This window comes from Lepidochelys olivacea, assembly GCF_965140295.1.
Source record: "Lepidochelys olivacea isolate rLepOli2 genome assembly, chromosome: 3".
In the NCBI taxonomy this organism is placed as follows: Eukaryota; Metazoa; Chordata; order Testudines; family Cheloniidae; genus Lepidochelys; species Lepidochelys olivacea.
In genome coordinates this window covers 120,566,904-120,580,013 of record NC_140413.1, presented here as the reverse complement: position 1 = coordinate 120,580,013, position 13,110 = coordinate 120,566,904, and the positions used below count along the sequence as shown (strand labels likewise).

Below are 13,110 nucleotides of genomic sequence, written 5' to 3'. Positions count from 1 at the left end.
GACTGTCCCCGCAGTTGAAACAATGTAATTAAATGTAGATGATTGCAGAATCACACACTACATAATTCAGCCTTCACTGAGAAGGAATGACTCACCGGAGCAGAGATGTTGCTGGAAGGGGACCAGTGTTGTGTAATCCATGAAGGCAAAATGGATTGCAACAAACACCCCTCTCTGCAAGCAAACCAACCACCCCTAAGCGTATTTGGAGGGGAATCAGAGTTGACCTTGGAGATTAGTGGAGCTGAAAGGCGGCAGGCTGATGGGGGGTCTAAGGAGCACAATGTGAGCAGGACCCAGGAGTGTGATTGTGCAGAAAACCCCTTGCTCCCCACCTGGTTCGCTCTTGGGCTGGTTCTCCTGCGGGCCACCTGCTCTCCAGCATGCAGATCCACACGCGCGGACCCTTGGGGGACGAGGCAGCTTGGGGAGTGAGTGTTGTGTGCACGTTGCAGGATGGAGGGGTGGCTTTGCGCTCTGCTTCCAGACCTTGGGTTCATCCATTATTCAGCCAGCTGCGGGAGGCAGAGCTCACTTGGCTGCAATCAGGGAGAACCAGAGCCAGGGACCAGGGGTGAAAGGGAGCCGGTAAGGGCTGGTACTGCATACCGGTAAGAACCCGTGGCAGCGCTTTAATGTCCCTGCCCCTTTTGCCTGCCCTGTCGGTGACCGTGCTGGTAGGGTCCGTACCGGCCGGGCCACCGACGGGGGGAAAGGGGCAGCAATGTTAAAGAGCAGCGGCAGCAAAGGACCCTGCAGCGCTTTAACGTTCCTGCCCCTTTTGGCCCCCCAGCTGCCGATGGAGGGGGGGCAAAGGGAGCAGCTGCCCTGGGGCCAGTGATTTAAAAGGGTCTGGGGCTCCAGATGTCGCTGCCGCTACGGCAGCAACAGCATCCGGAGCCCTGGGCCCTTTAAATCAACACAAGAGCCCTGAACGGTGCGGGCCAGCCAGACTGGAAGGGCTGGCTGTGGGATGCTGACCCCCCCAGCCCCGCCCCTTCCACCCACGGCCCCGCCCCTTCCCGGGGCCAGAGCCGCCCCGCCCCATACCAGTAAGTGGCCTCAGTTACTTTCACCCCTGCCAGGGACCCTCCTTCCTTCTCCTGTGCCCAGGCTCTTTGGGGGAGTCTCTGCCGCAGTCCCTGTTGCAGGCAGCTGTGGGGTGCCAGAGGCAGGAGCTAGCAGTGGGGGTGGGGAGAGGACAAGGTGTGGGGCTTAGCAGCGCGCGAGCTGCGTTCCGAAGCAGCTGGCACCCTGGGTGAAATTTCTCCATCTTACGCCTCTTTCTCACTGGGGGGCGGGGGGGAGGTGGGAGGGGGCTTGCTGCTGTTTGCTGGTCTGTGACAGGCCTCTGCCCATCTCACACACTAACGGGGATGTTTAAACGTAAAAGTGAGGAAATGGGGGATTGCCAGTCAAAAAGAACAGCAACAAATGGAGAAGCTGAAAGTCATCCACAAAAGGGTACGTCCACATAGCTGAGGTTAAAGCACTGCCGTGGCACTGCTTTAACGTGGCTTTGTAGTCGCGGCTCCCGCGCTCGGAGAAAGCTCTCCCAGCGCTGTAATAAAACCATCTCCGCGAGGGGAATAGCGCTGAAACTTGCATCGCCTGGGGGGGAGGGGTGTGTTTTTTCACACTCCAGAGCTGCAAAGTGGCAGTGTAGACAGTGCACCCGCGCTGGGAGCTATTTCCCTGGCGGAGCTGGTTTTATTACAGCACTGGGAAAGCTCTGCCCCAGCACGGGAACTGTGACTACACAGCCATGTTAAAGCAGCGCCGCAGCAGTGGTTTAACATGGCTGTGTAGATGTACCTTTAAAGCTACTACCAATACTTTAGAATAAGCTAGTAGACAGCTACTGTATCATAGTCATGCAAAGGGATCCATGAAGTTAAGTGTGTAGGAGTGGAGATGGGAAGGGGGGTTGCAATACGACTGTACCGGCAAGAACTTCAAGTTACTTATACCCCTGCATCCGTTCCACCTCTGTCCTGCACCCTGATGGAAACTTTCCCCCCTTTTCTTCATAGATATTATGCAGGACACAGCAGCAGCTATAACCATGGGGATATTTTTCTCTCTGAAGTCCAATCTTGTGAGTAAACAGTGCCAGCGATCCTTCAAAAGACCAACACCACATTCAACTGTCATTCTGCACCTGCTGAGCCGGTGGGTGAATCATTCCTTGGTACGGTGTATAGCTTCATGAGCCGGGGAGCCAGGGGTAGGCTGGGGCTTCCAGATCCGCTATGCATTTCAACATTCCCAATGGTAATCCGCTGGTCAGGAAAGAATATCCCTCCTTGTAGATTTCTGAACAGTCCTATGTTCTTAAAAAGGCAAGTGTCATGCACCTTCCCTGACCAGCCAATACTGATATTGGTGAAATGTCCCTGGTGACCCACTGGTGCGTGCATAACCACAGAAGAGTAGCGTCAAGGTGGTCTGGTACCAAAATAGGGATATGCGTGCTCTCTATTGGTCCACTGCAGTTCAGGAACCCCTTGCTGCAAATCCATCCACTATGTCCTGCATATTGCTGAGAGTCACAGCCCTGTGTAGCAGGAGGTGACTAATGGCCCTGCACACTTGCATCACAATGGCCCCTGTGGTGGATTTCCTGACTCAAGTTGATTCCCGACTGACCGGTAGCAATCTGGCGTTGCAAGTTTCCACAGTGTGATTACCACTCACTTCTCCACTGTCAGTGCAGCTCTCATTTTTGTGTTCCTGCCTAGGGGGTTCGTGGGGCGAGCTCGGCACACAGATCCAGGAATGTGGCCTTGCACATCCAAAAGTTCTGCAGCCACTGCTCATCATCCCAAACCTGCATTACGATGAGATTCCCCCTAGTCAGTGCTTGTTTCTCGGGCCCAGAAGAGACACTCCGCCATCTGCAGCAGCTCCATGAACACCCCAACAACCTTGAATTGGTTCTCACTATGTCCCACAGCAATCTGTCCTCCCAGGAATTGTCCTGTTCCCCACTCATCTGGGTCTTTTTGCAGCTCCACAAATACTGGAGGATTGTGCATCCAGTGCTTGCAAGGCACATGACAATAGTGCAGAGTTGTGCAGGCTCTATATTTCTGTCAGAGATGGCGAACAGCAAGGAGGGCCACGTGGGATTTTGGAAAAAAAAGTGTGAAAATTATGGGATACAGATTACATTATGGGATGGAGATAGTGGCACATGACAATAGTGCAGAGTTGTGCAGGCTCTATATTTCTGTCAGAGATGGCGAACAGCAAGGAGGGCCACGTGGGATTTTGGAAAAAAAAAGTGTGAAAATTATGGGATACAGATTACATTATGGGATGGAGATAGTGGCAAACTGGGAAGTTGACCCCATGCTCCTAGTCACATCTGCATGAGTTGTTTTGGTCCCATCCTGCATTGCCAAAACTTCCCAAAAGACAGTGCCCTGGACTGTGGTGAACTGCAGAGTGGGATCCATAGTGCACTGCACTCTGTGGCAATATAAGAACTCTTGGTGAGTATGCACACATCAGACACAGGGAGCCAAGTATGAATGTGCACAAGTGATGAACCAACTGCAGCGGCTGTATGCCAATGTAACTTGAGTCGGCAAGTTTGTAGTCTAGACATGCCCTTAGTTATTTACTCTCCCTATCCCATGAAGATGAGTCATGCAAGTGAATTCCTCCCATCAGCTGTGTTTGAAGCTCAGTGCAGAAGGGGGAAGGGAATTAACCTCCTAACAAGGAGGAACTGTATCTCTGTACTGCTTGGACTCCAAGGGGCAAGGTTTTCTAGGCATAAGAAAGTAATCCCCAGTGCATAGCCTGGTTTAACCCTAAAGAACATATAGAGCTTGCTTATTATAGAGACTTCTATTACCTTTTGAAGCTTTAGATTGTAACTCATCTGTGTGTATATATGTTCACCGGCTTTAACCTTTCTAAATAACTCATTTTCTTTTTAATAAATCTTTAGATAGTTTATTATAGGATTAGCTACAAGCATTGTCTTTGGTGTGGCATGTAGGGTGCAATTGACCTGGGATAAATGATTGGTCCTTTGGGCCTGGGAGTAACCTGAATATTATTGTGATTTTTGGTGAAAGGGACCATCTATCACAAAGGCAAGCTTCCCTGGCTGACAGGATAGATGGGAGTATCCAGGGGACTGTTTCTGACTCCAGGGTTAGGCTGTTATAGTGCCAGAGGAGTTTACATTTGATATTGGTTGGTGTAATCTAAGTATAGAACTCACAGTCAATTTGGGGCTTGTGCCCTGGTTATTAACAGTCTGTACGGAGGTTGGTACTCATGCCCTTGAGCCACTTCAGGAAAGCTTGACACATGTATTGACAGCTGAATAGTCTAGAGAAAAATCAAATGCATCCTCTCACTCACCATTCCTCTGCAGTCAGCTGCTGGGTCAAACAGAGGATGACAACCTACTTGTACTATCAATTATGCTGTTAGCTCACATGACAGATCTATATGCTGTGGATCTAAACACATGGGAGTCAATAACACCTTCAGCATGCTTTAATAAAGTGTGTTATATGTAATAATATATACAATACTGTACAGTATATCTTCATTCATAGGGTGGGACAAACTGGCTAGCAATCAACATAGCTTTTACAAAACCTAAGAGGCCTTTACAAATATTTTAAATGTGCTCACCTCTGTCTTATTTTAAGGACTATCCAAGACCACGTTTCCCCTTAGGAACTGTTTTCCATCAAACTGCAGTGTGTAAAACCTTTTTGTCATATTGAATAACTGCATGAGAACCAGTGCAAGAACTTAATATTCAAAACACATAGATCAGCAGAACTCTATCACCACGATGAAAGAAAGGAAGAAACCGAATGCATTTGTATGTAGAAATTTGCCTTGCCCACAGGGAATGTGAAGCGGAATTATTTCAGTTTGCCTAGCAGTTCTGTTACTTCAGGTAGACGTTGCTTCCAACATTTTCTCTAATTTATCCTGTGAGGAGAAAATCTAACTGATGTCTTCTTGATCTACTGCATTTTAGCATGTAATTAGTGGAAACTTTAATTAATACACAATCCTGCCTAATTTTGAGATATCAAAAGTCTAATGACAATTCTTTAATATGATGTATCAGGGCAAATTGTCAGTTTCCCCCTAGCTCTTCAAACATAAAGGCCTTTAGAACTCAGCACTCAGAAAAAAAAATCTGTACAAATGTTTTCAGTGAGCAAAAAGGATATGTGGGCTGCCGCAACTATTCAAACTTGTAACAGTAGTTGGCAGTGCGAGAAGCAGCATAGTGATAGCTGAAAAGGTCTTGCAGAGGCCCTTTGTAACACTCTGCCACCAAATTATAAGGAGAGTTGGGGTAATCCTCCTCCTCTGAATATTGCTAAACCATCCTTAACAAAAGTCATTTTTATCCCAATGGTGCTTAACAATTAATCCAAAGAGCACCTTTTCTTGACATTGGAATTCATTAGGTTGCATCACTCAGATAGCATGTGTTTTAAACAAACTCCTGGGGGAGATTAGCACTGGCAAACACCTTTCAATATACATACATACACACATTCAATAACATGGGCTGTACACTGCTCTTTAGTATCAATATAGTTTTCAGGAACAAACTATAGACATTTCCCCCAAATGCAATTAAATACACATTTGTTTGCCCACTGATGCTGCCTCTTTCCTAGATTATAAGAGAATGTTTTTCTTTAGATGGGAAAATCCATGAATAGGTCCCTGAACTAATCACCCCTCTTCTCTTGAAAGTGCACAAAACCTTGATATGCAAGCAAGGATTTTTCACAAGCAAAGGGAAAATGTTTTGTGGGAGCCCCTAACTGACATCACATCACTGGCCCACAGGCCACCTGCCTGTTACCACTTCTGTCCATGGATGCCAAAGGACTCACAGTTGCTACTACTGTTTCTGTAAGGATATAGGGACCCCTATGATATAGGGACCTTTATAGATATAGGGACCTCTATGATGTGCTGGAGAAGGAAACACAGTGGATCAAAGTATGAGGGGGTGGGGGGGATTAGTGGAGCTGTGAGGAAGAAGATAGAAGTGATGAATTTTTGGTGGAGGAAGAGTATGGAATTCATGGGTATTTCTGAAGAGTATGGAATTAATCGTTTATTTGAGGGAAGAACCCTAGAACCAGAAAATGTCTCAAGTATTGCCAGAAGAGGCAGAACACTTTTGGAGGAGCCCCTGGTTGAAATGTTGATAGCACATCACTGAATGCTCCCTACCTGTATGTAGTATTCTGGGTAAGTGGAGAAATGGGGAGGAAGATCAGAACTACTGGAGTGGAAGGCGGGGAACAGAGGGGAGGAGAAAAGTCTACATAAAAAGTAAATGAGCAAAAAAGAATAAGAAAGCAAAAAGATGACAAGTTAAATTGAGGACAGGAAAGGGGAAGTGAAAATATGGAGAGTAAAAAGGAGAGACTATGGCATCTGTGCCAGGACATAACAGGAAGACATATGTAAGGGCACCCATCACCAGCCCAGCTCCAGCTAAAGAAGGTTGGGAACCCCTGCTGTATGATAAAGGAATACACAACAAGTGACCGAGGGAATTCAGCATGGGACCAGGGCAGGTAAGGGATTAAGGAGACTAACAACTCCACATACAGAGTTCAACAGGAATGTGCTTTGAGTAAGACGCTTTCATGTTGCTACTTTTGTACATTTTCCATGTTCATTTTTTTAAAAGTTTTGAACAAAGTAAGTGTGGTGGATTTGTCAGTGTGTTTAATATTTGTATATAATTAAGCTCTGCAAAACATGTATTTAAATTTACCAGCCCAGGCACAAAATCTCCTTGGACACTCTTACCAACATGATGAAGATATATAACTAATGTTTCCTGCTTGTCAAATTACTCATGTTCAGCAAGGCACTGTAGCTCACGAAAGCTCATGCTCAAATAAATTCGTTAGTCTCTAAGGTGCCACAAGTACTCCTTTTCTTTTTGAGTAAATTTGGTATGCTAGTTGAAGGGTAGTATAGGTTACCTCTCTGCTAATAGAAAAAGAGTACTAGTGGCACCTTAGAGACTAACCACTAGTACTCCTTTTCTTTTTGCGAATACAGACTAACACGGCTGCTACTCTGAAACCTGTCTCTGCTAATAGTCTATGATCATGGATGGGTCTATTTCTTATTCATATTAGGATCACAATCAGCCAGATTGTGCATATCAAATGAAAAGATTTGTGTACAAGCCAAATGCCAATATGAGATCAAACACATCCCTACTCTGGATTTGTTAAGTCACTTTTAAAATTCTATGCTGAGGTCCTTACTCAAAGCACAAAACGATTTTGGATAAAGAGGAATTTCTGGCAACCTCTATCACAAAGCTGTTGATATATGATTGAAATGTGTACCTCATGTCCTCTTCAAATGATACAAAGGAGCAAAATGTACTAACAACCATACACAAAAGGGGTCAATCTGCTATATTTGAAATCAAACAATCCTCTTCTAATTAGCTTTCTATAACAAAAGCAGGCTATCCTATGTGTGCATTCAGCTTTTTTCTTGGCAGCAAATGCATACTGCTGTGTTGATGATAGGCTAATGGATGATAACACCACAGGAGAAAAAACAAAGCCTTCAGCTGAGTAGCCTTGAAATGTTTTCACCAGTCTCATTTAGTGTATATGCTTTTGAATACAGCATTTGGGAATTTCAGTTCTGCATTAATCACGCTAAGTACCAATGTGGTTCATATCTTTTCCTATAATAAGATAATATATACCTTCTCCGTTGCAGAAATCCGATTACAGCTAGCTGTATGGATCATGGTGAACAGTTATGGTATGGCACTAGTGTTCCTATGATCCAGAGACTTAAAAGACTGCTATTTCTGTGGGCAGGTCCACACTTTAAACTGTAATGGGACAGCTGACCGATGCAGCTGTAGCACTTTAATGAGAGTTCTCTGTCGATGTAGTTAATCCACCCCCTTGAGAGGTGGTAGCTATGTATAACTACATTGCTCAGGAGTGTGGATTTTTCACACCCCTGAGTGACGTAGGGTTACCCAAGTAATTCTGTAGTGTACACCTGCCCTATGAGTTTTTTAGTACAGACGTTAGGTTTTTTAATCCTAAAATCTCTCCTTGCAATTGATTAGCCGCTTCCCCCCAACACCCCCTTACTGTACCTGTAACCGGTATTTCTCTAATGGACAAAGGCCCAAATTTTTAGAGGTATTTGGTGTTACTTTGCTTATCACTGCAAGGCCTAAGTGATTTCGATGACTAAGTCCCATTTTCAAAATTGACTTAGTCCCTTATGAAAACAAGACTCAAACAATTAAATCACTTAGGCCTTGTAAGGCTTTGCAGAGCAACACCTAAATATTCGTTAAAATTTGGGCCCAGGGCACTTTCTAAATAGATGGGGTTTTGCTTATATTGTATTTGAAGAAGCACAATTGACCAATGAAAGTGCAGAATTTTTGAGTTGTCTTGAGGTTTCCTATTAGCTTCCCTAGCTCCATATGCTCTATATCAGGTGTACAATAAACAGATACACTTGCAACTTGGGAGGTGAGAGACTCTTGACTGTCTCAGGTGCAAGTTTAAATGTGCAAACTATAAACTACTAACAGATACTGCTCTCAAAATTGTAGCTGTGTCACACAGGTAGCATAGCTCATACCCACTAAGGATGGCACTTTGTTCCCATCTAGTGGTGGCTGGGCCACATATCGAGGTTAATGAGCCTTCTACAGCAGCATTACTCAAAGTGGTGGTCGGCGGACTGGTGCGGGTCTGCGAGCCATCGGCTGCCGGTCTGTGTGCACATTGGAAAAAAAAAATTGCTGGTCCCCCACAACAGATAGCTTGAGAAGCACTGGTCTACAGCATTGGCTAACAAAACTATAGCCTTTTCTAATGCAGACTAGGCATAAGGTTTTATAGCGATTTAAATCACCCTGAAGATTTAAGGCCAATTCCAGACCTATAGGTCCTCCAGACAGTGGAACTAGCATTGCTCTGCTTCACAGGGTGGGGTTGGAAATGAATGCAGAGAGTACACCCACAATGAGTGCAGACCTGCTCCACATCAGCTCCCTGCGTAACAGTGCTTAGGAGATGGGGCATGATCTAATCCTGTGCTAAATGGATCCTTCCATCTCCCTGCCCCCAGCAGGGGGGAGCCAGGAAAGCCTGCTTCAGCCTTTAAAGTGGGCTTTACAGAGTGGCTCTGACAGGGCCAGGAAGGGATTCCTCATCTCCTCCATGCAACTGGGTTGGGCCAAGCACTGAGCTGTAGCTTTTGCCTTTATTGAGGTTTAAGTAGTTTATTAATGTTGCATAGATTCAGATAAACCTGGCCAGATTGTGAGAGGAGCGCTGAACTGATGTTTGCAGGGTTAGGAGGACTTCCAGCTTTAAAGATCCAGATCAAGAAATGTGTTTGCTCAGCAAAGATTTTGGGGCAAAGTCCGTAAAAACTCAATGCTTGTAAAAGCTGAAAACCAAATTGTTGTGTCTTTCCCTTTTTGCCCCTCTGAATTTCTTTGCCTATATTAAATGTAAGCAGCAAGTTAATGCAATACAAGTTTGTACAGTTAAACATCACAAAAAGCCAGGAACTGCAGAAGTTCTTCAAAGACTCAAAAGGAAAATTACAAAGAATTTACAACTAAATTCAGCCTCGACGTACAGAGGGGCTTAATGAGAGGCTGTCCAGAATCATTTAAACAGAGGGTGATCAAAACCCTTGTTGGAAAACAATCCTGGATTTTAGTGAAACAGCACTTGGCAGATTTAAATGAACTCTCCCTACATGCATGCATGGTAGAATTTCTTCCAGACTGTATCAAAGGAAAGAGATGTGGAAGAACTTCTGGATTTTAAGAGCCTCTTACTAATTATCCAAAATATTCATGCATTGCGGGAATAAATTTTACATGTCAGGTTATCAGGGCTAGCTTGAAGATTCAAGTGAAGAAATGGATCTCAAGACAGGAGGCTAGGAACCTGAATTCTTCTCTCCATGAAGATAGACATATCTGCGATCCATGGAATTCTTGTTCATGACGGGGACAAAAGGAAAGCATTTACTTTTTCTTTTTAAACTCAATTTCTTTTTTAACCATCCAGTCAGGGAAGGAAGAAAAGATGTGCAGACAGGTCTTTGAGCTCAAAACTGAGGCAGCATCCAATTGGCAGAGTAAGGGACAAAACCTGAGGAGTTCTGCATGCAGCGGAGAAGCCAAAAGATCCCTGGTGGAGAACTGGTGCTTGTTCACTGGGAATTGAAACAGTGCAGGGAAGAGAGTCCAGGCTCTTAGAGAACTGAATTTCTTCACAGTCCACCACCAAATAGATCTATTTTTCACACAATATGAGCAACCTTCAGAGAAGTGAAATATTTCTCTGATCAGAGGAACCACAAGCTTGACTCGGAGAGAAACCTGAAATTCTTGGTGCCTCCTAGACAGTCCTATTAATCTGTTAGTACCACTGATGAACTGGCTAGCCAGACTTATACTGGCTTGTCCACACAAGTACAAAAGTGCCTTTTTTGCAGCTCTTCGTTCAAGAACCTTTATGTGGAATTTTAATTTGGAGTGGGCTGGTACCTGGAACAAAACCTAAATTAATCTGACATTCATTGGAAAAACAAAAGAGAAAAGGCAAAAAAATCATAGGGTTTCTATAAAAAAACCTTCCACGCATTTTTCTAACAGATCCTGGGAGCTGACATTGCCCTTAACTTGGAGAGAGGATTTTGAGAAGCAATCATCCCCGAGCAAATCTCATTGAATCATAGAGATGTAGGGCTGGAAGGAACCTCAAAAACTAATCAAGTGCAGCCCTGCACTGAGGAAGGACCAAGTAAACCTAGACCATCCCTGACAGGTGTTTGTCCAACCTGTTTTTAAAAACCTACAACAATGGGAATTCCATAACCTTCCTTAAAAAGGAAAGGCACCTTAGAGACTTGTGGCACCTTAGAGACTAACAAATTTATTTGAGCATAAGCTTTCGTGAGCTACAGCTTACTTCATCGGATGCATGCAGTAGAAAATACAGTGGGGAGATTTATATACATAGAGAACATGAAACAATGGGTGTTACCATACACACTGTAACCAGAGTGATCAGGTAAGGTGAGCTATTACCAGCAGCAGAGCTGGAGGCGGAGGGTGGAGAAAAACCTTTTGTAGTGATAATCAAGGTGGGCCATTTCCAGCAGTTGACAAGAATGTGTGAGGAACAGTGGGGGGAGTGAGGGGGAGAAATAAACATGGGGAAATAGTTTTACTTTGTGTCATGACACATCCACTCCCAGTCTTTATTCAAGCCTAAGTTAATTGTATCCACTTTGCAAATTAATTCCAATTCAGTAGTCTCTCATTGGAGTCTGTTTTTGAAGTTTTTTTGTTGAAGAATTGCCACTTTTAGGTCTGTAATCGAGTGAACAAAGAGATTGAAGTGTTCTCCGACTGGTTTTTGAATATTACAATTCTTGACATCTGATTTGTGTCCATTTATTCTTTTACATAGAGACTGTCCAGTTTGGCCAACGTACCCAGAAGTTACTTACTACAGGACAGGCCCAACAAAGAAAATAACAGAACACCACTAGCCATCACCTTCAGCCCCCGACTAAAACCTCTCCAACGCATCATCAAGGATCTACAACCTATCCTGAAGGACGACCCATCACTCTTGTTGTACCAATAAAATAAAAACCAGCAGGATCTTATTAAAGGGAAAAAGGCAAAATACCACATTTATTGTGAATACAGAAAGAATCATAGTAAGCAGTTAGTTATAGCTATAACATTCCATTCAATCTCATATTTATTCACACATTCATTCATACAAACACACACCCACACACATACACACCCACACACACAGGTTCTGCAAGGTTGTTATCATAGTTACCAGCCTTAGAGTTGCTCATGCCAAGCCACTGGCCAGGTGGCCTGGACATGAGGAGAGAGCAGGGCCTTGTCAGATGCTCATCTGATGCTCCTGGAAGTTGGTTTGCAGAATCAGACCCCCCAAAGTTCTCACTTTTTAGAGTCTATTTTTATAGGAATTTCTTCCTATGCCAGTCTATGGGAATTGCTTCATCATGCTGTTGCTGAATCAATCAGCAGATAGCACATTCCTGACGGCTCCAAGATGTTATCTTGTTCTTTGGTTCTCCCATCCTTGAGGCTGTTGGGTGGATTCCAGTCTGCCCTCCGGGTGGGGTCCTCTGGTTATTTCCACTTGACGCCTTCTTCAGCCGATGGACACTGGATTCTTAGGCTGGCACCTCCCTGATCATTCAGTTATTATCCACACCAAGCATCCATCCACATACATCCTCTATCTCTATTTTAATCACAATTGTTAATACAACAAAAGGGTGGGGAGTCTCTGGGTGCTGTTTCTGTTGTTAGAGTATTGCTTTGAGTCTCTCTCTCTTGTGAATTGCTTTGAGAATAGACTCTGTCTTAGAATGTACTAACACAGTTAGCAGCTTGCAAGTTTCACATATAGAGGGAGAGAAACAGTACCAAAAACCAAGAGACCTCTTAATTAGTAATACCCTGGAATTTAAACTCTGGGGAATCAAACTCATTTGTGATTTTAATACAGAACTTCTTTAATATGATCCAACACTCTCACAGATCTTGGGAGACAGGTCAGTCCTTGCTTACAGACAGGCCCCCAACCTGAAGCAAATACTCACCAGCAACCACACACTACACAACAAAAACACTAACCCAGGAACCTATCCTTGCAACAAAGCCCGTTGCCAACTGTGTCCACATATCTATTCAAGGGACACCATCATAGGGCCTAATCACATCAGCCACACTATCAGAAGCTCGTTCACCTGCACATCTACCAATGTGATATATGCCATTATGTGCCAGCAATGCCCCTCTGCCATGTACATTGGCCAAACCGGACAGTCTCTACGTTAAAGAATAAATGGACACAAATCAGATATCAAGAATTATAACATTCAAAAACTAGTCGAAGAACACTTCAATCTCTCTGGTCACTCGATTACAAACCTAAAAGTGGCAATTCTTCAACAAAAAACCTTCAAAAACAGACTCCAAAGAGAGACTGCTGA

At 44.4% G+C, this 13,110-nt stretch overlaps 1 long non-coding RNA gene across 3 annotated transcripts; it reads left to right on the top strand.

Moving 5' to 3' along the window:
• The first annotated feature begins 523 nt into the window (after positions 1–523).
• LOC311518683 lies at positions 524–12,487 on the top strand. Of its 3 annotated transcripts, none has more exons than XR_014711074.1 (3): positions 524–588; positions 2,034–2,172; positions 11,532–12,487. It is a non-coding gene; the product is annotated as an uncharacterized lncRNA (long non-coding RNA). The 3 variants fall into 3 exon arrangements; XR_014711075.1 differs by having other exon boundaries at positions 526–611; XR_014711076.1 differs by lacking the exon at positions 524–588 and adding an exon at positions 1,337–1,464.
• Positions 12,488–13,110: the final 623 nt, after the last annotated feature.